Source organism: Pseudochaenichthys georgianus, chromosome 18 (assembly GCF_902827115.2).
Source record: "Pseudochaenichthys georgianus chromosome 18, fPseGeo1.2, whole genome shotgun sequence".
NCBI lineage: Eukaryota > Metazoa > Chordata > Actinopteri > Perciformes > Channichthyidae > Pseudochaenichthys > Pseudochaenichthys georgianus.
The window spans coordinates 18,190,215-18,212,943 of NC_047520.1; the positions used below are offsets into that span (position 1 = coordinate 18,190,215).

The 22,729-nt window shown below is 42.5% G+C and overlaps 1 protein-coding gene across 14 annotated transcripts in view; it reads right to left on the reverse strand.

Moving 5' to 3' along the window:
* Positions 1 to 22,729, reverse strand: part of LOC117463550 (receptor-type tyrosine-protein phosphatase delta-like) — a 405,065-nt gene that overhangs the window by 263,701 nt on the left and 118,635 nt on the right. For all 14 annotated transcript variants that reach the window (XM_071206543.1, XM_071206542.1, XM_071206541.1 and 11 more), the window contains exon 4: positions 7,519 to 7,542. The gene's annotated coding sequence lies outside the window, so the exon portion shown is untranslated. The remainder of the gene's footprint in view (positions 1 to 7,518; positions 7,543 to 22,729) is intronic.

Here is a 22,729-nt window from a genome sequence, read left to right on the forward strand (position 1 = left end):
AGTGACAGCAGGATTGAAATAGATGAAGCATTATGTTTATGGTGGAAATCTAGGGGGAGGAACAGAAGTGTGGGGGAGATTATTCACTGCCTGACAGTGCAGCTTGTTATTCGTGCATACAGTTCCTCGATTTCTTTTCTTCGCCTGCCATCTCTCAAGCGAAGTGATTATCATGCCAAGTTAAAGAGGAAAGTTTGAGAGTGAGGAAATAAAAGCAGTGAGAGGTGGGTGCACAGTAACAAGAGAGCAAATTAATGATGGCGTGTAATGCAGCAGTGACACATGTAACAGCCTCTTTGCATCTCAAAAGAAATGAGTGCAACAATGTGACGCTGCTTTATGAGTGACTCTTGTGGCCTAACACTCAAATAATGAGATTAAAACTGCTCTATGTGAATATAACAAAAACATGTCAGTATCTAAAGTGAAATTGCAAATATAGGCAGCTTAAGAGTTTCCTTTCAAGGTAATGTGTTTCGGGATAGTAGCCACTGTCCCACTTCCAAAACACAAAGCACCAATTAAATAATCAAATAAGAAACAGCTCGAAAACAAGTTTATTTTGTTCATGCAGATACGTTGTGGCTAACCCCAATTTAAATGTTGAGTTAATTAAAATCAAAAGGTGTTGGATACAAATATGTTTCCTTTTTTTTTTTTTACAGTCAGCTGACCCTTTGAATAACTTGTATCGGCTGGAAGTGTGGTGCATATCTCTGTAAGTTAGCATAATTATCTTCTGGAACAAAGTGCCTTGGTCAATACGTTATTAAATGATCTCCTTTTAATAATTGATGTTGTAAAGTCTGGAAAATGTCACCGAGCATGCCTGTGAACATTGTGGTCGTGAGGAATCCGCTACATCTGCCATGTTAATCACATTATAGTAATTTGCTATACCCAATGCAATGTTCTGGCATTTTTGGATGACAGTGGGTTTTGGGCATCTGATGAAATAACTTCAAGATTTGAAGGTGCACACTGGTTTCAAAAACACAAAGCTAACCTATTATTGAAACCCTTTCTTTGTAACTACTGCTTCCTGTTCAAACAGCAGTTCATTAACGTATGTTGTTAAGCCTCCATGGTCACTGTTCTGTGCTGAACCCAAAGGGTAGCCCTTTAGCGAGGCCTGTGGACATTAGACACCCTCAGCAAACACATACAGCTATCTTCTTCTCTGACCTGCAGGAATGTCAGTGCACATGTCAGAGCAGCACAATTCCCATCTGGCTCCAGGCCTTTATCTATAACGAGGGACAGTCGAGGACACGTCCTCTGCTGTATTTACAGACCTGGAGTCTCCGTATGGCAGCCACCAGAGGACTCATTAACACACGTTTCTATATTGGTGTTGGTCAAGAAAGCGAGCACAGTATTGTTCAGGGACATGGTGGAGCATCTTTCTGTGTACACAGAGATCTGCAGCGTAAATATGGAGCTGCCTCTCCAGATCCCCGCTGCTCACTGTAAAAGGTCATTAACACGAGGAAGGTGTGTGAAAGGACGCTCACTTCAGTGCTATATTCTGATTGAAAAGTGGATACATGTCAAAGTGTGACTAACACCAAGGCTGAACATGAATACAAAGAGTCAAACAGCAGATGGCTTTGTGTCCTTGATGCTGTATAAACTGCCTCTATAAAAAACATGTTGGCTTGAATGACGAGTTAAGATGACTTTCTGTAGTCGGATTGCATGGTTTTTAGACTTATACTATCTTTACAGAGACACAAGTGAACCTCTGTTATTTAAAATCAGGTCAAGGGCACATTTTCTTTTAGTTTAATAATGGCTCTGAAAGGAATACAACTCAAACTAAAATCAGTTGAATTATATAATTGTTGTCAAATTGACCACAGCCCCTTGATATGTAAACCCTACCATAATCATTTATTTTACTATTTTCTCTTTTATTGAACACTTTGACATTTGATATTCATATACATTTATTTAAAATATAAAATGATCGCATACTTTTACTTAAACTATTGTGTTTAAAATGTAATACATGTTTTGATTCTTATTTTGAATAGTTTTATATTTTGTTTGTTCCATTCTGAAATTGAGCTACCCCTCAGAAAACCCAGTTTTCCCTTGGATAAAACAAAGTATTATGATTTAGATTCTGCTCATGGATTTGAGTAAAAATCATGTTTTTATTTGTATTGAGAAACCATTTGTATGATACAATATATTATTGTCATTATCCAATGGTTTTAACAGAGGACATATTATGCTAATTTTCATGTACAGGTATATTAGTTTTGGTATGCCTCTACTGGGACATATTTCCATGCTTTAATGTTCAAAAAACTCTTTATTTTTCTCAGACTGCCTCTTTTCACCCTCTGTCTGAAACCAGAGCCCAGTCTGCTCTGATTGGTTAGCTGGCCGGCCCTGTTGTGATTGGTCAACCGCTTAGAGATGTCCCACCCCTTAGCCCATTAAATAAAATGTGTTGGACCGCGAGCCAATAGAAACCTGTTCCGGAAGTAAACAAAGGAGTCAAACGGAGGCGTTTCAGGCAGGGGGGCAGTGTGTTGGTGCATTTACATGCACACAAATCATTAGAACACACTACAGGAAATGGACAACCCCAAAATACAAAATACTCTTTAATGAGAGGTTGATCTTATATTTTAAGCATTTGTATTTGCATTGGACCGATTTTGATTTTTGCATCATTGTAAATTAAAGCATGACACAATCTGTTGGCATGCTGTGCTCTGATGTAGATGTGGAGTGTAGATCTAAGCAGCCTGTCTCGGCTCAGACTCCCACGAAACATGCACCATATTACACAAAGCCAGCCTGCACTGTGTATTAGTGCCAGGCAGCAGACGGGTACGCCACCCCTTGACCTCTGACCTTTCACCTTCAGAGGAGCAAGGCCTTGGACTCCTTCCAGCGGTCTTCATCGCTCTCAAATGTTCTGCCAGCATGAATCAAGGACGCGTGAGCCAATTGGGCCAGATGCTGTCTCTATGAGACTTGATATGATATCCCAACAGATTTCATTGGTAATAATACAAGAAGTTTCAGGTATTAAAGCAGCAGCATATTGACAGCATCGTTCATTGAGATGCTGGGAATAATATGATCACAGAATCACAGCTCTGGGAGAAAGTAAAAATGTTGCTCTTTGGAAGCATGTTTAGCACAAATTGCCTCGACAGCCTGAGATAACCGGCTGATGTGGAATGAAACAGATTCACTGATTGTTTCTCCTCCAAGTGTTGTTATGGCTGCACCCCTAATCAGCTCAGCCTATTGTGTCAGTCGTTTGACTGCCTTTGTTCATTTAATTACCAAATCCTGATGACACAAGAGAAAATTATATTTTTGAAGAGCATGCTAATTAACGCGGCTGGTTAAAGAGACGTCAACACAGGAATAACAAAGGAAGAGAGAGAAGGCTGCAGGAGTTTGGGTGGAATGCATGCTGTGACATAGCAGAGGTTTTACACAGGGGTTCAAAACTGAGCGAGAGAGTGAATTTAAGGTTACAACAACACAAGTCATTGCTGAAGGAAAAGGCACTGGCCCTGAGGCAAGGTGTCACTAGTCCTGAGGACATATGCAATTAGGCTGTCACTCAGCGCGTTGATGTGCATAATACACTAAGTAAAGTGTATTAAGGGCTGAAACATACTCATATGATAGGAAACAATCCGTTTTGGCCTCAGGAAAGAAGCTTTTCATCATTAGCACTTCTTCTTCTACTAGCTGTACTTCCCCATCACACAGGTGGTGCAGATCTATTTGTATGTCCGTCTGATTGGTGTCCAACATCGTGCTGTCATGTTGGTCCATGCAACACTGAGCCACTTCTCAAGTAATCGAGGCTGTGATTGGCATGCAGCTTTACTGGATGCAACACTCTGGTAAACACGCTTTCCTTCCAATGTTGGAATATGAGCCTTACCTGGGCAGTTAGTTTTCAGATTGGAACAGAGATTCAGAGGAGAGAGAGGAAATACCCTCTTGATGCAAGCATTTTGGCCGACTTTATTTCACTGGCAAATACTTTGTTCACGATGATGTTAAAGATAGAATCAGCCAAAAAAAGCAATAATAGAATGGAGGATGGTAACAAGAGCTAGAAAAAACTCTAATCGTAGCTATACTAAATGATAAATAAATTACTTCAGCACCTTGAAATCACATAAAACAGATCAACCAGGCTGCACACGATCTCAATGCCCACTGCCTCTAGGCACACTCACACACTTTGTCCTGTGAAGTAAGCATCTGATGCTTGGCAGCAGACCCACTCATAGAACAGGAAGTCAGGAAAGAGGGAGAGGACACCTTAATGTGCCTTCGCCATATGCTGTTAGCTACTGATGGATGCCGCTCTCCCCAGGCACTGGAGCAACTTATCGCGTTTGCTGGTGACACCGCCGCCGCTGATAAAGTTAAATATAAGCCATCTGTTCCTAACGGCAGCAGCTCTTCACTTGCAAGGATGGGGGCGTGCAAGTGTACACGACTCTGCATGGTGTGTCTGCCTAAATCACTGCTGCACAACATCCTTAACGTGCCTGCATGTGCATAGTATGGAGTGTTGCAGGATGAGTGATTATTACGCTGAATTCAAAAATCAGAGGCGAGGACTCTCTGACTTTTCACACTCTGCTAACATCATGCAATAAGAGCAGATTTCTCAGAGGCGTCTGTAAAAGTGAATACTTGGTGAATCTGTCACTCATGTCTAATTACTGCAGAATGTATGCAAAGCCAGGCTAACAAGCTATCAGTCACATGTCTTATCAATAACCTACCCTGCAGTAGTCGGTCTTTTTAAAAGAAAAAAATCAACATACAGCAACGTTAAGCTCCCTCAAGAGCTTTTGATAATGCCAAGAGGCTTTTGACACACTTGAGAAACTCACCATTAGCGAAATGGCCCGTTAACCAGAGGGCACAGCTAAAAGAAAGAAAGCGCTAACATTAAAACCCACCCCAAGAACGAGCTACGGCTGCTCTCTAATGGTTTGGGGTTATGACTGCTCACTCACTCTCCATTCAAGCTTTCCTATGAGTGCTGTGAACTTCAGATCATTGTTAAACATATATTCTGCCCTATATACAACTTTGACTTCCTCTCTCATACACAAAACAACAGTCGATATGATGCACAGAATAATGAAAACCCTATTATCCTAATCAATCAGTTGTTCTTGATATTTTGAATGAACCGCCAGTGTTTTGGGGCATGAGAAACACAGATGGAGACTTAAAGAGTTATATTATCCCTGAATAGCATTGTTCCTGTCCTTTGAGAGACAACTAAACCATTAAAGAGGAATTCACTGCGAGGTACTACAAAGCTACCAGTGCGTTTGGATACTGTCCGGGTTGGCCTTTTGTCATTTTTCCCAAGCAGATCTACTTTTAGACTTGAACAACATAATGCTGTGTGCTTAACTGAGCAGCCAGCAATCACTCTTTTCTGTGCCAGTGTCATATCGCTGATCAAGTGTGGCTCAGTTCCTCTCTGAGAGCAGGGCTGCCAGACATAATGCAATAAAAAAAAATGGTGCACAGCTTGTCTAAGAGAACCAAGGTCCAATTTCACTGCCGAGGATACCGGGATGAACCCTTTGTGCTCTGTTTCTCTTTTCCTCTCCTCACCGGCTCTGAAGCCCTTGAGCTTCCGAGAGCATAATTATCCAATTGTAATTCCTCGCCTTTAGCTTTGTATTGAATAACGTATGGAAAAAAAATGCTTTTGCCTTATTATTGCATGATGGGATCAGACAAAACTGTACCAAAATGTAAAGACGATCTTGATACACTTTGCAGAAAGAGGTATCTTAATATTTTTCTCACATTGGCAGTAAAAAAAAGGTCTGCCCATTGTGTCTAGTGTCAATTAATAACTACAGAAAAAGGAATACAGTTTAAATTAAATGAAGGAGGCTATTTCACATCACTTAGTGTCTGCAGATACAATGGCCAAATGATAAGCATCTTTAAAGCATCCATTATCGGGACATTTGTTAAATCATTCACTGGAACAGGTGGCTGTTTGAATTGTTGACCTTGAATGCATCACCGAGATATGTTAAAAATCGAACAGCTTTTAGTCTTGACAAAGAGCACTCGTCTTATCCGACATGGTGGACGTGAACCTGCTCTGTTCCCCCACAGATGCCTAGTGTGATGTTTGACAGATTTCTCCCTCTCCAGCTAGGCTCACAGTAAATGTCCATCTGGCAGCTTCCCATGGGTACTTATTATTCTCAGCTAGCCAGGGGTTTTCTGTTTCCGAACAGTCAGCCAGTGCCTGCCTCAAAGAGTTGAGAGCCGGACCAGAACTGCTTGCAGATGCTCTGCCGGGCAGCCAAACTGTGCGAGTGTAGTGACATGGCACTGGCTTTTCAAGTACACAATGAGGTGGCAACCTCCAAGCACTGTCCAAGTAGAAAAAAGTCAAGTGCATTGAGGACAACTTTCTGATACAAAGCCCAGTACGAGTAACATCAAGCATTTGTCCAGTTCTCTGGCTCCACCTTGTATTTGAGATGATTGATTTCCCCTCATGAGCAGATGCTTGGAGCCATGGGTAGTGTTGAAAGCTCCTGCTGTCCCGGTCTGAGGCCCCGCTATTGTGGAGTCAATCACGCAGTTGACCTCCATCACACTCCAACATCCCGCTGACAAAACATAAGATGCTGCCCTCCTCTTGTCATTTAACAGCTTGGGTTGTTTTAAAGTCAATTTGTGACTTTATAAGACGTCTCCATGCTGATACAATACATTGTCTGCGTGCATAGTCCATTTCAACAAGGTAGGAAACGTGATTGCTGCCATTTGACAAGTGGCCAGAAAAAGCCAAAAGCCTGCCCCTCATTAACTCCCTTCATGGATAAAAGTAACCTGCTGTGAAGCATTGCATATTTAACATTTCATGGCTCGAAGGGGCCATTATTTCCCAAGCACGAGAGTATTTATTTGATGCTATCTTTTTGTAGTCTGTGTTCCATGTTTGAATGGAAACGTTGGAATTTCAAACACCTCACATCTCCAAAAACGTCCATAAAGTGAGCAACAGATTAGAAAGTCCCTGAGTGACGAAGAGTCAACCCCTGTGAACAGGACATGCAAGTGGACAGTGATGAACGTTCACAGATTAACGTGTGAGACATTTACACACACCCTCCACAGTCCGAAATACACACCGTTCGTGCTATGATTGTCAACACTGCCGGCGTATTCTTTGAACAATCTGGGCCATTTGATTCTCATTTGAATACAATTCAAATTGAAGGCACAGTGCACACAGACCTCTTGCCAGAAGAAAGAAAAAGAATACCACTGTGTATTCCCATACACGAATGCCGAAATGGGGTGTGTAAGGACTGCAGAGCATTGCATACCTTACTGAGCAAACAACAGCATCCTGGTCCCCCCTCTTCAATATTTATGAATTCACATCACTCCCAAACACATGACAACCCAAACACTCACTCCTGAGAACAGTGCAATGAAAAATGAAGTGAGTCTTACCTAGTGTGGAATACTTGGTCACATCTGTAAGTGGGCCATTTGGGAACATGGGGAGAAAGAGAGAAGAGAAACGTCAGCAAATTACAATGTACAGCAAGCTAAACTTCAATGCAGGCTGTCACAATATGCCCTGAAAAATGATGGTGCACCAGCATTGTACCGAGAGGGTGTTAAGAATAGTCCCTGTCAGGAGCGGAACATTATTTATTAATCGAGGTACATGAAACGTCTGAGATAGTTTCCCCAGAGGATCCAAAGTGTGCACAACTTGCATTAATATTTGTCAGTGTTTCAAGATTTTAGAGAGGATGTAAGCAGAAACCTAATCTCCTACCAACACGCCTTTTTCTCTTTTGCACCAGTGTAACACAAGCACAGAACAAACCAATGTGCCCACACAAACAGGCAGCAAGGTGTCCCCCCCCCCCTCCATATGTCTTTGTAGCCCTCAGATATCTCCCACCTTGTGCGTGTGACCTTTGCTAAATCTCGCCAAGCTTGTTAGTTTGACAGCTGACGTCCAAAATAAAATGTCCCACACTACAAGCAAAGACCCTAGGGTCCACAACAAGAACCAGTATGCTGCATGTATACACACTTTTACTGCAAGTCATATATCTAAACATTTGATCAAAGGTATTAAAAGGCCCGCACTCTCCCTTCCTCTATACCAACTCGCTGTCAGCCTAATAAATATACACCGGATTTTAGTTACAGCATGCCTTCTTTACAATTAAAGTGCTCCCTCTACGAATATACTCTTCCAAAGTACAGATTTGCTTTCTTGCAAATGTGCAATAAAACAAGGAAATGGAGTGAGCTGACAATAAGTGTGTGTGGTGCGAGGACTAGAGTAGACTCAGGACTAAATCTGAGGTTGCTTACAAACACAGTCTAGTTGTGTTGCTAAGCAGAATGTGCCAGTAATATGATTTATAACCAATGATGTCTATCCCCCTGCATTCATTTACATTTGTGGTGTGCATGCAACAAAATCCCATAGGGATCAACTATGGGAAAATGTGATTACAATATCTGTTTTCCGCGTGAGAACAAATCTATTTTCAGGGAGAGGGGGGAGGGAAGACTGGGGTTCAATCTCTGGGACGCTCATTACCATTCTGTCTGACACACATTCAGTCTCGCTGCTACTGTTGTTGCTAAACACGGAGCTCAGCTGAGGACCTTGAAGCTTCATGCAGGGACAATTGGACCCAGGGGAGGGGAGGGCAGGGACTGATGTGAGACTTCAAGAGCTACTAGAAGCACCTGGGCTTTCAGTGACATTAGCATTCGACAGAGTGAGAGACACTAGAAGGGACGGCTATGAGAGACAACAATGAAAATGGAGAGGCAACATTGTGTATAAATACCAGAGTAGCATGGCTGATGCCTCTACCGCTGGGCAAACCATTTATGCTACATTAACATTCATATTTCTCTTCTTTAATCACATCTTGTGTGTTTAATAGAGGACGTTTTGGCAGTGCAGTGAAGATTATTGATTTTTCCAAAGTCCTATGGTGCAAATTTGGAAGCTTGGCCAATCAAACACAGTAGAGGTAGTGTGGGCCTAAGTGGATTAGACTGGCAGGGATGGCGGAGAGGGAGAAACCAAAGCTCTAGTGGCTTCAATAAAGCCAGTCTGTGAACCAGGAAAGAGACGGAAGACGGAGACACTTTTTCACCCTCTCTCGCCCTCCTGTTTTAAGCAGATAAGCTGCTTGCAGGGTCTTAGTTATGCTGTGTGGAACCCACAACACGATATGGAAACTTTTGACAAGGCAAAGAAAAAGTCTCCTTCTCATGTTTGTCTTTTTCTATACTGACAAGAGGGATTTTGGGATGTTTGGAGGGGTCGGTGCTGGGGGAATTACAAAAAGCCTCTGTGATAGTGAGCACATCACTGCTCAGACATGGGCTTAAGTGAAGGCATGGACTCAAGTTTGTTAAGTTTTGTTTTGACTAGCCGTAGTTATAAGGCAGGAAAAGCTTTGCCAGGATGAGTAACTGGCAGCCACAACATGAACCCGCTGAGTGTGCTTCCAGATTTCTTTCTTGAATGCAATGTGACAATTAGGCAATTTCCCCTGGATACTACCATCGCTCACCATTACATCTCTTGTGCCAAAATAGGTTGAAGAAGCAGTACCCTAAACTATGTATGTCAATGAAACAAGCTGCACATGTACACATTTACCATATCAAAAAGAGATCATATTGACAGTAGACTTATGTTTCCATACTATGACACTAATTGCTACCCAGTCTGTGACACATCTATGAACAAATTGCACATGTTTTTAGTCAGCAGCACATTTGGTATTTGGCATGTACACAATGTCTTTCCATGACAAAACTATTGATATGTAGGGGAAACATGGCAACAGACATTTCACTTTGTCCTGTTGTACAAAAATGTGGAATAAACGTAGAGAGACATCAAGTGCCCTTGGTGGGATATTTTGGGCTTTGTATTGAGTCCTCTGAGACTTTGTGGCTCTTGGACAAGGACATCAGTTTCCTCCAGGGAGTTTCTTTTTGACACGGTGTCTCTTGACTTTCCTCATTCATCACATAACAGGCAGCCAGGACAACACGGCATCTTAACAGTCGGCTTTGTTTGGTCACACAGACAACTGCAGCCGCACCTACTGATACATTGAAATGAGTGTCTTTACATTGCTGTTGTCAAATATGGGATCTTTGTGGGTTAACTGATTTCCTTAAAAGCTACTACATACAATAGGATAATGATTCAATCATTTGAAGGTTTTTTATTATAATAAATGACAATTACCTGAGAAACAGTTAATTACTTTTTGATCTGGCCTTACATGTCTAGGAAAATGATTACTTGTATCTCTTATTCCACAACTTACCACAGTATATCTGAGAGGGTTTGATCGGTCATCACTAGCCGCTAAATCATTCTGTCAAAACCCTTCTAGACCCTTTTTTAGACCTCCCAGTTTCCAACTCCTCAGAGAAAGAGACTGTGTTTCCATTAAGGCCCCCCCTGGGAGGCGCAGAGGCATGACAGGGGGGCCGCAAGACACCAGGAGGAAAAATTGTTATGACAACAAAATAAAAAAAATAATTCATAATTTGAACAATTATTGATTCGAAAATAATATGCTACAGTACAAGTAGTCTGGGTCTCTGTGTTTCATTCAAGCTCGGCTCTGTGTGTGTGTGTGTGGAACGAGCCATTTTGTGTGTGTGTGCGCGAGAGAGAGAGAGAGAGAGAGAGAGAGAGAGAGAGAGAGAGAGAGAGAGAGAGAGAGAGAGAGAGAGAAATGATCTGCTCACTCACTGTCCTCCAGGTTATGATGAAGTCATGGTGCCCTCTATAAAATCAAAAAACATACGCAAGGGCAGAACATCGGGGGGGATCTTGGTGTGGTATAAAGGAGATCTTTGCCGTCAGATCTCAGTAGTAAAACAAGGTAAATCACACATTTGGCTAAGGTTAGATCAAACCCTGGACATTTTTGAAACTCTTCATTCAGAAATCGCCTATTTTCAGGCCCAGGGAAATGTGCTTCTAACTGGAGATCTGAACGGACGAACAGGAATTGAACCTGATGTCATAGACCCGCAGGGCAGCCACCATGTATTTGGTGAACCCCCCCTGTTTACCACACCAACCGTCAGCCATCGGAACAGCCTTGACTCTGAAATCAATCAGAATGGCAAAGAGATGGTGCATCTCTGTCGGGCCTTAGGCCTGTACATAGTGAACGGGAGGTTCAGAGGGGACTCTTTAGGGAGGTTCACATACTCCTCAGCTCTAGGGTCTAGTGTAGTAGACTATGCAATCACTGACATGGACCCCTCCACTATCAGTGCATTCACTGTCAGACAGCAATCCCCCTTTTCAGACCACAACCAAATCAATGTGTTCTTTAAACTCTCAGGTCCAATGAGTGACACAACAAGGGAACCCAGTAAGCTGTACACATTACATCCTACTTACAGGTGGGCCCCAGACAGTGGAGACAAATTCACCATGGCCTTGAACTCACCTGATCTGATGAATGACATGTCACTATTTGACCAAAATCAATATGGTCCTACCAAAGATGGTGTAAACATGGCCATTGATTATATCAATATGATATTTCACAAGGCAGCTGTTAAAGCTGACCTTATCAAACAAAAGCAGAAGCCTGTTAAAAGGCAACACGCTGACAAATGGTTTGACCAAGAATGCAAGACCATCAGAAAAGACCTGAGAAAAATAGCAAATGAAAAACATCGGCAACCAAACAACCCAGCCTTACGCATTAGATACAATGACGTTTTAAACAAATATAAATGTACAATAAGGAACAAAAAACAAAATTATACCCACATGAAGCTTGAGGATATTGAGAAAGCCATTGATCAAAATCAATTCTGGGTTTGGAACAACTTCAACACAAAACAACCATAAGCATTACCCATCCAAAACGGTGACATCTGGAGAGACCATTTTGAAAGTTTGTACAAAGACATACCAATAAATCTAATGAATTCAAATCAATGTATTACAAAAGAGAAACTCCAAACATTAGAAGAAACTATTAAAGACAACCAAAACCCTCTTGATTTCCCAATGACTTGGGAAGAGTTGACCACACAGACACAATCTCTCCGGCCAAGGAAAGCTTGTGGCCCAGACAACATTAAAAAGGAAATGCTCAGATGCAGCACCCCAGAGATGCAGGGGACAGTGTTAAAGCTGTTCAATATCGTATTGCAGTCAGGATGTTTTCCTGACATCTGGTGCAAAGGGCTCATTTCCCCCATTCATAAGAGTGGAGACAAATCAGACCCTAATAACTACCGTGGCATCTGTGTCAGCAGCTGTCTGGGGAAATTATTCTGTAGCATTCTAAATAAAAGAATACAAGATATTGAGTAAAAATCAAATTGGCTTCCTTCCAAAACACCGCACCACCGACCATGTGTATACCCTTCACACTTTAGTTAACAAACATGTACACCAAACACAAAATGGTAAGATATGCACTTGTTTCATTGATTTCAAAAAAGCTTTCGACTCTATTTGGCACGAAGGGCTCTATTATAGACTTCTACACTGTGGTATAGGGGGCAAAATGTACGATCTGGTTAAATCAATGTATTTAGAGAATACGTGTGCTGTTAAAATTGGAGACAAACAAACTCAATTCTTCACCCAGAGAAGAGGCGTTCGTCAGGGTTGCAATTTAAGTCCCACTTTATTTAATATATATATAAATGAACTTGCTGTTCAGTTGGATCACTGTGCTGCTCCTGGCCTCTGCCTCCTAGATAGAGAGGTGAAGTGTCTGCTTTATGCTGATGACCTTGTTCTGCTGTCTCCTACTGAACAAGGACTACAACAACAGCTGGACATAGTAGACCAGTACTGTAAGGACTGGGCCCTGGCAGTCAATATGAAGAAAACTAATGTCATGGTTTTCCAAAAACGCCCCAAATGTCAGGAGTTACTACTTAGTTATGTTTTACCCTCCTTTTCATGTTTATTGATGTTCACTGCTAGTGCTACCTCAGAAAGTTAATTTTTATACTGAGAAACTGTGCCTTGAAGCCATGTCAAAATGTTGAATTGTTCATTCGGGATTCATTTCAGAAATAAAACCAGCTTGAAATGCTATTTTGGTCTGTTACTCCTTTTTGGTTCCGTTTCTGTTACCTTTTAGGTGCTTGTACTGTTAAGTAACTTGAAAAATAACCATAATAACCGACATGAAAAAATATCGTGATATATATCGTCTATCGTGATACTGCTTGAAAAATATCGTGATAATATATTTTTCAATATCGCCCACCCCTAATGTAAAGACAACTATTTACAACATTGGGAAGAAGAAACTAAAAGCCAAAGTACATTAGAATGTACTCTAAACGGAGAGTATGAGCTGGCAGAATATTATTCATTATAGGTATACAGAAATAAGAGAATAAATGAAAAACAGGTATGAAATACTATATGACAGTAAAACAAGAATAAAGTTTAAAAGGGGAGTGATTCGCAAAATATCCATAAAGAAAAAGTAAATCTGTTTACAGTTCTGTTTCATATGGGTGTGACCCCCCCTAGAGAATGTTACAGTAGGTCCATGCACCACTTGTAAAAATAGCACTTTACACCTATATGCCGTGAGCTGTACACTGTGTATTTGTGTGTGGATTGTTACAGTAGAAAGTTCCACTGTAGCGACCGGTACATTAAATGGGAAACCCTAAATGTTTGAGCACCCTCTATGAAATGGCAAGCTACCCCAAAGCACCCCCAAAAGAAAATGTCTGGCACCGCCACTGAGCCTGCAACCCGTTTTGAAGAAATGTGCAGTGCAAAGCAGGCTCATTGCAGCCACTAATGCTGTGAAAATACAATTGTATTATGTATTTCTTTTTGTGAGCACACAGACTTATGGAGCATTGTTTTATTATCACTGTTCTAGCAAAGGAATGCACACGTTCACATTGATGTATTTTAATGAATGTTAACTTGGCCCATTACGTGACTATTTGTGTTAATTTTTCTTAAGAAGATTTTATTTGAGATTGTGTTTGTTGTGCTTTCCAAAACTAAAATGCACAATAATATACCACAAAGAGAACTACATCAGATACGAAAGTACCTCATGCAGCTTTTATCTTTTATTTCTTTATAAATATATTTGTCCTTATCTTTTGCCAGGTACTGTTTCTCTGTTGTAATGGGATAATGAACTTTAACATTTATGTATGGTTTGGTCTTAATGCTAATGTCAATGCTATTAAACACTTGATTTATAAGCCATCTTCCAACCACATACATTTAATGGATATTGAATACCCTGTAAATGTTTTAATTGAAGTATGCTTCCCCGGTAAAAACAGTAATAGATCATTGTAAGCTAAATAATCTTTGTTTAAAGAGAAGCTTATATGTTGCTGCTCATTTTGAAAGTGCAAACAGAAACAACCACAAATATCAGTTTAATAAAAGACAGCGACTTACAGCCACACACACACACACACACACACGCACAAAGAGAGAGTAAGAGCACAAGAGAGTGAGAGCTCTGTCTCTAAAATGGCTGCAGGACTGGGTGGTCTCTAATTGGAAATCAAAAGCAGGGGATCTGGAAGGCAGCCCGAGAAGAAGCAAAGGAAACCTCCAGCGCCTGTTGTCTGTCAATTTAGACCGTGAGGAGAAAGGCCCTGTCCCTCGTGTCACCGTTTAACCTACTCACCAGTGTGGAATGGGAGCAGCTGTTTTTGTGTGTTTTCTCTTACAAAAGCACATAATGGTACAACATGGCTCTGGCTGGTGAAACTCCAGCTAGCTGCAAAATGCCTGAATTGAGAGAGGAGCTGTGAAGCAGAAGAGAGGACATGAGCTGCCTGTTATCAATGATACTGAGAGAGTTTGCACCCCTCCATCTGAGCTGACATAAACATTACTTCTTCTTTTTTCCTGTTGCAACAAAGAATTAGAGGCACTGATGGAGGCTACAGATGGCCTGGGCTCACACAGCCTGCAGAAGTATCTGGAAGTTTGCACAAGTCACACAAGAAGCCAGATTGTCTCCCTAACTAAGGCCGTCTTTCAGCTGAGAAAAAATATTGCTCACTTGTTTTTAATCTCTCTTCAAGTCGAGGTGTGAATTATGTTGTGAGTGACAGCCTGATGAGCACAGATATAGAAACTCCAAACTTCATCAGTCAGACTCTGCTGTCCGGTGTGAAGGCCGCTCAGGCGTGACAGTACAGGAGGAGGAACGCGTGTGTTAGCAGATGTTCTGTTCCTGCTGCAGCTGTCTCCTGTTAGAAACAGCAGCGCAACACCATCATGTTCTATCTCTCAATCTGCAAAACTCTCCTTTTTCTTTTTCCCCTCAGGTCAGACTTTAATTAGATGATGACAGACAAATGTACTCTACTCAGACGGATGCACTCTTAGCATGTTTGTCATTAAGGTAACTGAACAGAGTCTGCTCTCATGCAATCTGCTCAAATATAATATGGGAATAGGATTGTTATGGTTTGAGGGAAGAAGAGAGATGAATACAATGCAGCCGTGGTCTGACGTATCCTCCCAGGGGCCTTGTCCACTCTCTTGTGCCGAAAAGAATATCACCGAGCAGATTTAAGGGACTTTTTGAAGTGCTGCTTTTTAAAGAATTCTGCCTGGCAGACCTTGATGAGTGATCAAAAGGTGTGGAGATCAGAAGTTGTGGAAATGAGAGGCCTGTGGGCTTAGCGCTGAGTTCTGACCCAGAGTTCAGCTACATGGAGGCAGGCATAAAGACTATTTTTGCATGGAGAGTGTGAGGGAAATATTTTGTTGTGTGTTTGTACCAAAAGCATTTTGTGTTTCACATAGGTCTGCCATAACTTAGAGCAGGGGGTTAAAGGTTTAAAGGGTTAAAGGTTCCGCTTTCCTGTTGGGGGACTGTGACTAACTGCCAGAGGACTTTAACAGACTGTCTTTGTCTCTGAATCCATGTGTTTTTGTGATTATCGATCAGAAGACGCGCGAAATAGAGGCTCCTCCTTGATTATCTGTGTAGATTTGCGCTGTGTTTCTGTGTAATCTTCAGTGTTGGCTGGGGAATCACATGATGAAGTCGTGTGAGAACCCTGCCAATGCTCCCGGCCGTGGCTCTCAATAAACTCAGGTGTTTGATATAAAGCGGACTCCAGCCTCCATTCCTTCCATCTACATTGCTGAAAAGAAAATCTCTCTCACAGAGAGAAGTAGCCAGAAGGACAGCAGAGAAAGGAAGGAATACAAAAAAGGGGGAGGCAATAGCCTTGATGCCCATGGCAGCCCAAGCCCTTCCTATCAGCCACTTGTGAAGAGAGGGGGGGGCCTACAGTCGACTGGTGTGATGCAGGCAGCTAAAAACAGCCTGGATTGGAATAGTTGCTCCAGGCTCTGGTGTGAGCAGGGGGGCAAAAAATGCTTTGATGATATTTGACACTTCACTCTTAAGTTCTTAACTCCCTAATCAGGTTCCTAAACATTGGCCTCTCACTAAAAGAAAACCATTAACACGGGTCATGAGAACACGCCTGACAATTGACTGCTTCTCCAAATGAAACTCATCGAGTCAGGATCAGAGGCATTCACGGACTCGCTGCCTCGTAAACGCTCACGCTGACTGCACCTGCAAGAGGAATCTTTTAAATCTCTGATTCAAGCAGATAATTAGACGTAATTAGTAAACAATGTGGCCGCGAGACGTGAGTGTGCTTATTGCTTTTTAATTGTGTTTCCCTCTGTGTGCAGCTCGTTGTGAGCGCTGTACCTGTGTGCGCTGGCCCGTGTGAGACCAGGTGCAGTCATTACCACGGGACAGATGGATCAGCAGAAGTGGAGCTCGTATCTCTTGCAAAGCAACACGGTGGCTGCCATATGTAGGCTCATCATTAAAACTGACCTTTGACCTTACAGCGGGTGTCTGCCATTCTAATGGAGTTAATTACGAGTGCCCACCGGTGTGTAGGATGTGATATTTTCTCTCTGTGTTTGTGGAGGTTATTGGTTTGTGGGGAAAGTGATAATGGTGTGTGTGCATCCTCTCGTGTGATTGGATGCTTTGCCTTTTATATGTGCGTCGTCATGTCACACTGCGCATGCGTGTAACTACCAGTGTCAGACGTGTTTACGTTTTTGAGCTCCTTTTAATATTGCCAATGCTGCTCCTTTGAAAATGCATTAAAGTGCTCCGACCCCTCTGCCATCTGTGAACAGGGGGGGAGAGAGGGAGAGAGGGAGGCAGCTGGGGAGTAAGGGAAGATGAAATTCAGACACGGGCAGAAGCATGCGGGCAAGCCCCCGGACACTGAATGAAGAGCCGCTGATATGCCAGCTTTAAACTGCTATTTATTTATTCCTCAATGTTACTGCTGTACTGGGGGCTGGTGCGTGCCTTTCTCTCTCTCCCTCGATATTGTCTCCAGGTGCAGCTTCTCCTCCAGGTGCTCCCAATCACCAATCAGGGCCTCCATAAAGGGCCTGAGAAAAGCTGCAGTCGCTCTCCCCTGCTCCTCTGGCTGCATGGGTGCTGCATGGAGTCTCTGTCTCTGTGTGGGACCTGATTATATTTGTATCTTAATTTGCTTTGCAAGTTGGCTAGTGAGCCCGTTTTCTCCTTGTCCATCATTGGTCAATTAAACCTCCCTGTGTGGCTTCAGAGATCCGTTTCCGCTCTTTTTTCTCATGCCTGGTCATTGCTGTGTTCTGTTACTCCCCTTGGAACCCCTAGATTAGGAGGGAACGTAGCACTCGTCCTTATCTAAAGGCTGCAATCAAATTGAGATTAAAGATAAAGACCACAATCTCATGTTGCTCTGTCAGGAACTGTGGATAATAAATGGCAAGAATGACGTAACCATGATGCTAATAACATTTAAAAAACAAGCCCTTAGAGGTCTAATTATAAATGCTGCACATAATGCTCAGCGTCAACGCTAAAATGCAATTAGCTCCACAATGACTATAGATGAACACGGCTGCCCGATTACACTCATAAATCTCAATTGTTGACGTAAATTGCACATACAATAAACACACCTGAAGCCAGATCCTCGTCATACAGTGGAGTTTACACACATTTGGAACCTTTATGGGTCAACGTCGGACGATTAGCCAGATTTGAGACGATTACATTTGCCAGGACGACTCGTTATGCCTGTGACTCCTCCATAACGACCGACACACACAGCAGTGATTAACGTTGTTGCTGGCGCTCGTCTTCATGCCAGTTATTTATCGCAATAAAGCAATATCAGTTGCAGTGTTTATGCCCTGTAATCACTTTCTCCCACACCTGATCTTCATAAACTCACAGCGCCAACAGTATTGCTGTTATAGACGAAATATATGGGGCTATGTATTAACGATGATCCTCCATGGGGAAGGTACACACACTTTCATGACACACACACACACACACACACACACACACACACACACACACACACACACACACACACACACACACACACACATAGATGCCTCTCAATGCCTGTAGGTGTACTGTACAGTAAATGCTTACCAGTCCGTACACATACACACACATTTCCTTGCTTTATGTTCTCCTCACATCTATACTTACACACACGTCAACACACTCACACTTCAGCATATGCCTGAAAGCATCGGGGTGTAATAGAGGCTGCCTGCACGTTGTCTCGTCTCTTCTTCTCTGACACTAATAAACACCTCTCCTGCTATTAAAAAATACCTCTCCGTGCTTTTTGATCTGCTAACTATTTCATTTACATGACAGGCGCTCAGCAACAGGGCCCTGAGTTGGGGAGGTGTGATGATGATGCAGGTGGGGCGAGGAAGAGAGGCTGACTGAGGTGAGAAGACGGAAAGAAGAGGACTAAGATGGCTAATTGACGGGCATAGAATCCTACATATTTGTTTGTCCGTTTCAGCATGTGAAGCTATGTTTAGAAATGGTTGATTTAACCGAGGTCGTAGCTAAAATGAGAGTAAGATTTGAATTTGGCAGGAGAAAACACCTTCCTCTTTCCTCCTCCCTCTCCTCTTGGCTGACTTTGTGCAGCTCCACAGGGCTTCCAGTGATACTCAGCCTCTTTGGCACAAACTTGCAGCCTGGATGGCATTGAAGAGGCCGTGGCGATGCATGCAGACGAAGGGTGTAGAGGAAAGACACAGTAGGGTGGAGGGAGAGAAGCAGTTGGAAAATAAAGGGAGGGTGGGCTAGAAATGTTGGGAAGTTGTGGGAACCATTGTAGGTGGGTTCAATCCTTCTGATGCCATCTGTTCAGCTCTATTGTTCACACTGACAGTAGATGTGTTCCCTAGTGAGACGTGTGTGTGTGTGTGTGTGTGTGCGCGCGCGCGCGCGCGCGCGTGTGTGTGTGTGTGTGTGTGTGTTTGTACGTGCACACAGATAGTAGAGTGTGAAAGACAGAACAGTATTGAAAACAGCACATTGCATTTACCTTGAATGTACTGTACATGTGGGTTATGGTTGCAACTAATGATTGTTTTCCATTAATTATTTTTATGACCGATAAGTTATGTTTAAAGTCTATAACATTTGTGACGTCTTCAGATTGCTTATTTTTTCCTTGCAAGTAGGCGAAAAACGAAACAAGGCAGCAGTATCTGTCAGGCTGCACATGTGCATACTAACGTCAGCATGATACACTCACTGTGACAATTAGAGCTGCAACAATTAGTCAACAGAGAAATAATGTCCAACTATATGTCAGAAAATGCTGTTTTCAGCCTCTAAACTGACAGTCCATGCAATCGTGTGTACATCTGGGCCAAGCTTGCTTCAAGTGAGGCGAGAAATGTTGGAAAATAGATTAAATGTAGAAAAGTATCACATTAGAAAAGCAGTTTTTAGCGTGTAGCCAAAGCTGTCTTGCACAGCATCTCAAAAGATTTGGGGGGTTCTGCAAAATGTAGGGGATTTACTATTGAAAATGTTGCTGAATCTGAAAATCCAAAGCAAACGGTTCACCACTCTGTGCTGACATAAAATGGGGGTATGGAGGTACTAGATGAATATTCAGTAGGTCAAAAAGTCATTGGGAATTTATATTCATTCGAAATAAATGGCAATCCATGCAGTTGTTTTCGAGACATTTCACAATAAAGTAAAGGGTCTCATTGTGTTGAAAGATGAAGACTAAGAGAATCACCAAAATCAGTGGGCCTTCGTTGTCTTGGGGGCAGAGAAAAAAATGTCTACTGAGGAAATATATCAAAATAGGAAGAACGCAATTAGCAATGCCATTTTCAGAGCAGTGAACATGGCTAAAAATCTACCTAAAGATGTAGTATCATGCCCATCACAGGGTCAGACATAGCCTCCAATCCAAAGTCTCAAGTCTAAACAAATAACCAACCATGGCATCAATAGTCACAATACTCCAACATCCCAATGTGCTGCACATGAGAAGTCAGGAAGGCAAACAATACTGCAGCTTAAGGCTCGGAGGTAGTCTGTTGGGACCAAGCGGCAAACTCTGGGGAACAGCCAGGAAGCCAATACGGAAGTGCCACACACTGCAGTTCATACATGGGCCGCTAGGGGCTGGCTGCAGAAAGGAGCAATTTCCATAGACCCCCATGTTAAAATGCCCAACTTTACAGCAGAACAAAACATGTTTCTACCCATGGATGCAATAAATATTATTATCGATATAGTTAGATTCCACCTTCATGATTATGAATCTGTGAGTGAATTGTTTTCTAACACGACCCTTTTATTTATATTAGGTCTTAAAGTTTTTGCATAAATTAGGGCGTGGTCACGTTGATGGACACGTACATGCCTCACTGTCAGCTAACAGCAACTTGTCCACTCTGCTAGGCTACAACCATAGAGGCTACGACGTTAGTTAGTCATAGTACTGTACTTGACCCTTTTGCTTTAGCCGTGTTCGTGGTGATTGTGCCTTTAGGGAATATTGTTACAAATACCAGACAATTAAAATGTCGTGCTGTGCGCTTGAATGTACTAACAGAACTTCCAAGAAGTCTAAAATGATAATATTATACATGTTAACCCCGTTCGCAGGTGTTTGTGTGCTTGGTAGCTTAGCTTGTTACTTATTAGCCAGCTAAGGACATACCCTTTATGCATACATATACATTTTAGTTATGATTCAGCCTTGGGTAAGACTTTTATAGTCTATGGCTATGACGCCCATAATGCTAAACGGGAGCAAATGTTAATAGGGGACCCAATTATCCCAGTGGTGGCCGCCGGAGCTAACGGAGCCGCAGGGGGCTAGCTCCAGCCGGCGGTCTAGCTCCAGCCAGCGTCCCGGAGCTAGCCCACAGCGGCTCCGTTAGGTCCGGGCGGTGGTGGAGTCCGTCTTTTCTCAACGTGTGAATGACATTAAGAATAACAACATATAGCTAATTCTCTTGCAGATTGTCTCATTTGATTATGAATGTAACGTATAGGGGGACGACACTGTTAGCAGTAACTTGGTATGCATGTATTTCATGTTAGCTTAGCTTCTTAGCCTGAGCTAGCTCTGTTACTTCCAGTTCGGAGGCAGCAGGTCCCGCCTCTTTGCCCTTATTTGGAGCAGGCGGGATGAGACTCTGACGTCACAGTCGAGCCGTTAGTGGCCGACTCCGCCTACTAAGGGCTTCACGGCAACTCTGCAGAATTCCTATGGGTGACGTCACGGACACTACGTCCATTATATAAACAGTCTATGGTTGGGACCCAATCCCATCTAAGAGTCTAATTAAGGCCATTGATTGCTTACATAAGCACATAAGCAGGAACATTCCCCACTAACAACCACCCACAGGACTGGTAATTAGCAGAAATACTGAGCTATGGTTAACTCCAGCCCGCCTCATTTGTGTTTCTTTATCGACATTCTTTGCTGGTGTGACCTTTTCCGTGTTGTTGCTATGTGTCCAATGTTCTACCACTCTTCTGTGACCGTCACTATCACACCTGAGCATCTGTGTTCAATCTGCATTGAAATCTGCATCCATTCGGTTTTTTCGACAAGCACAATGGCTGTGGTGATTTGGGAGGAGAGGCTGAATACCTCTGTGAGAGCTGTCTGGATTTGAAGGCCCCCGGCCAGATCCATGTCCGGATCACAAAAAGTCAGACGCTCTACCTCCTCAGGCTCTCTGAGGCGTGAGGTCTCCACCCCACTGTGTGTGAGGTTGTGACTCTTGAACTCACTGAAGGGGAAACTTTTGTAATGCATACTCGTTTTTCAAAGAAGGCAAATTGTTTTTTTTGAAGTGAATTGTTGTCAAATAAATAAAGTGTGCTCCAATGAGGGCAACACCTGTCTTGTGCAATATTTCAGAGGATTTTAACTTTTAGAATAGGTAGAAGGTGGACATGAGATAACAATTGTAATGATAGCTAATAGCGTGTGATCAATCAGTCATGTTAATAATAAATTGATTTACCTACTTACGAAGACAATTGAAAACAATTGAGATGAAATTGCCAGCAGGAACACAGTTGTATGCAGTAAGTAATATTTATACTGAGGGTACCCCAGGGCATAAGAAAAGGGGATATTAACGAGTCAGATTTACTGAGGATGATGCTGAAAATGGGTCCTCCAGTCTGAGCCAAGCCAACGAAACACAGGTTAAGCCTCTGAACCATTATAATCGACAAGAGAGGCAATATAAATCTTGCACTTGATCACGAGACGGTGTGAAATTTAACGA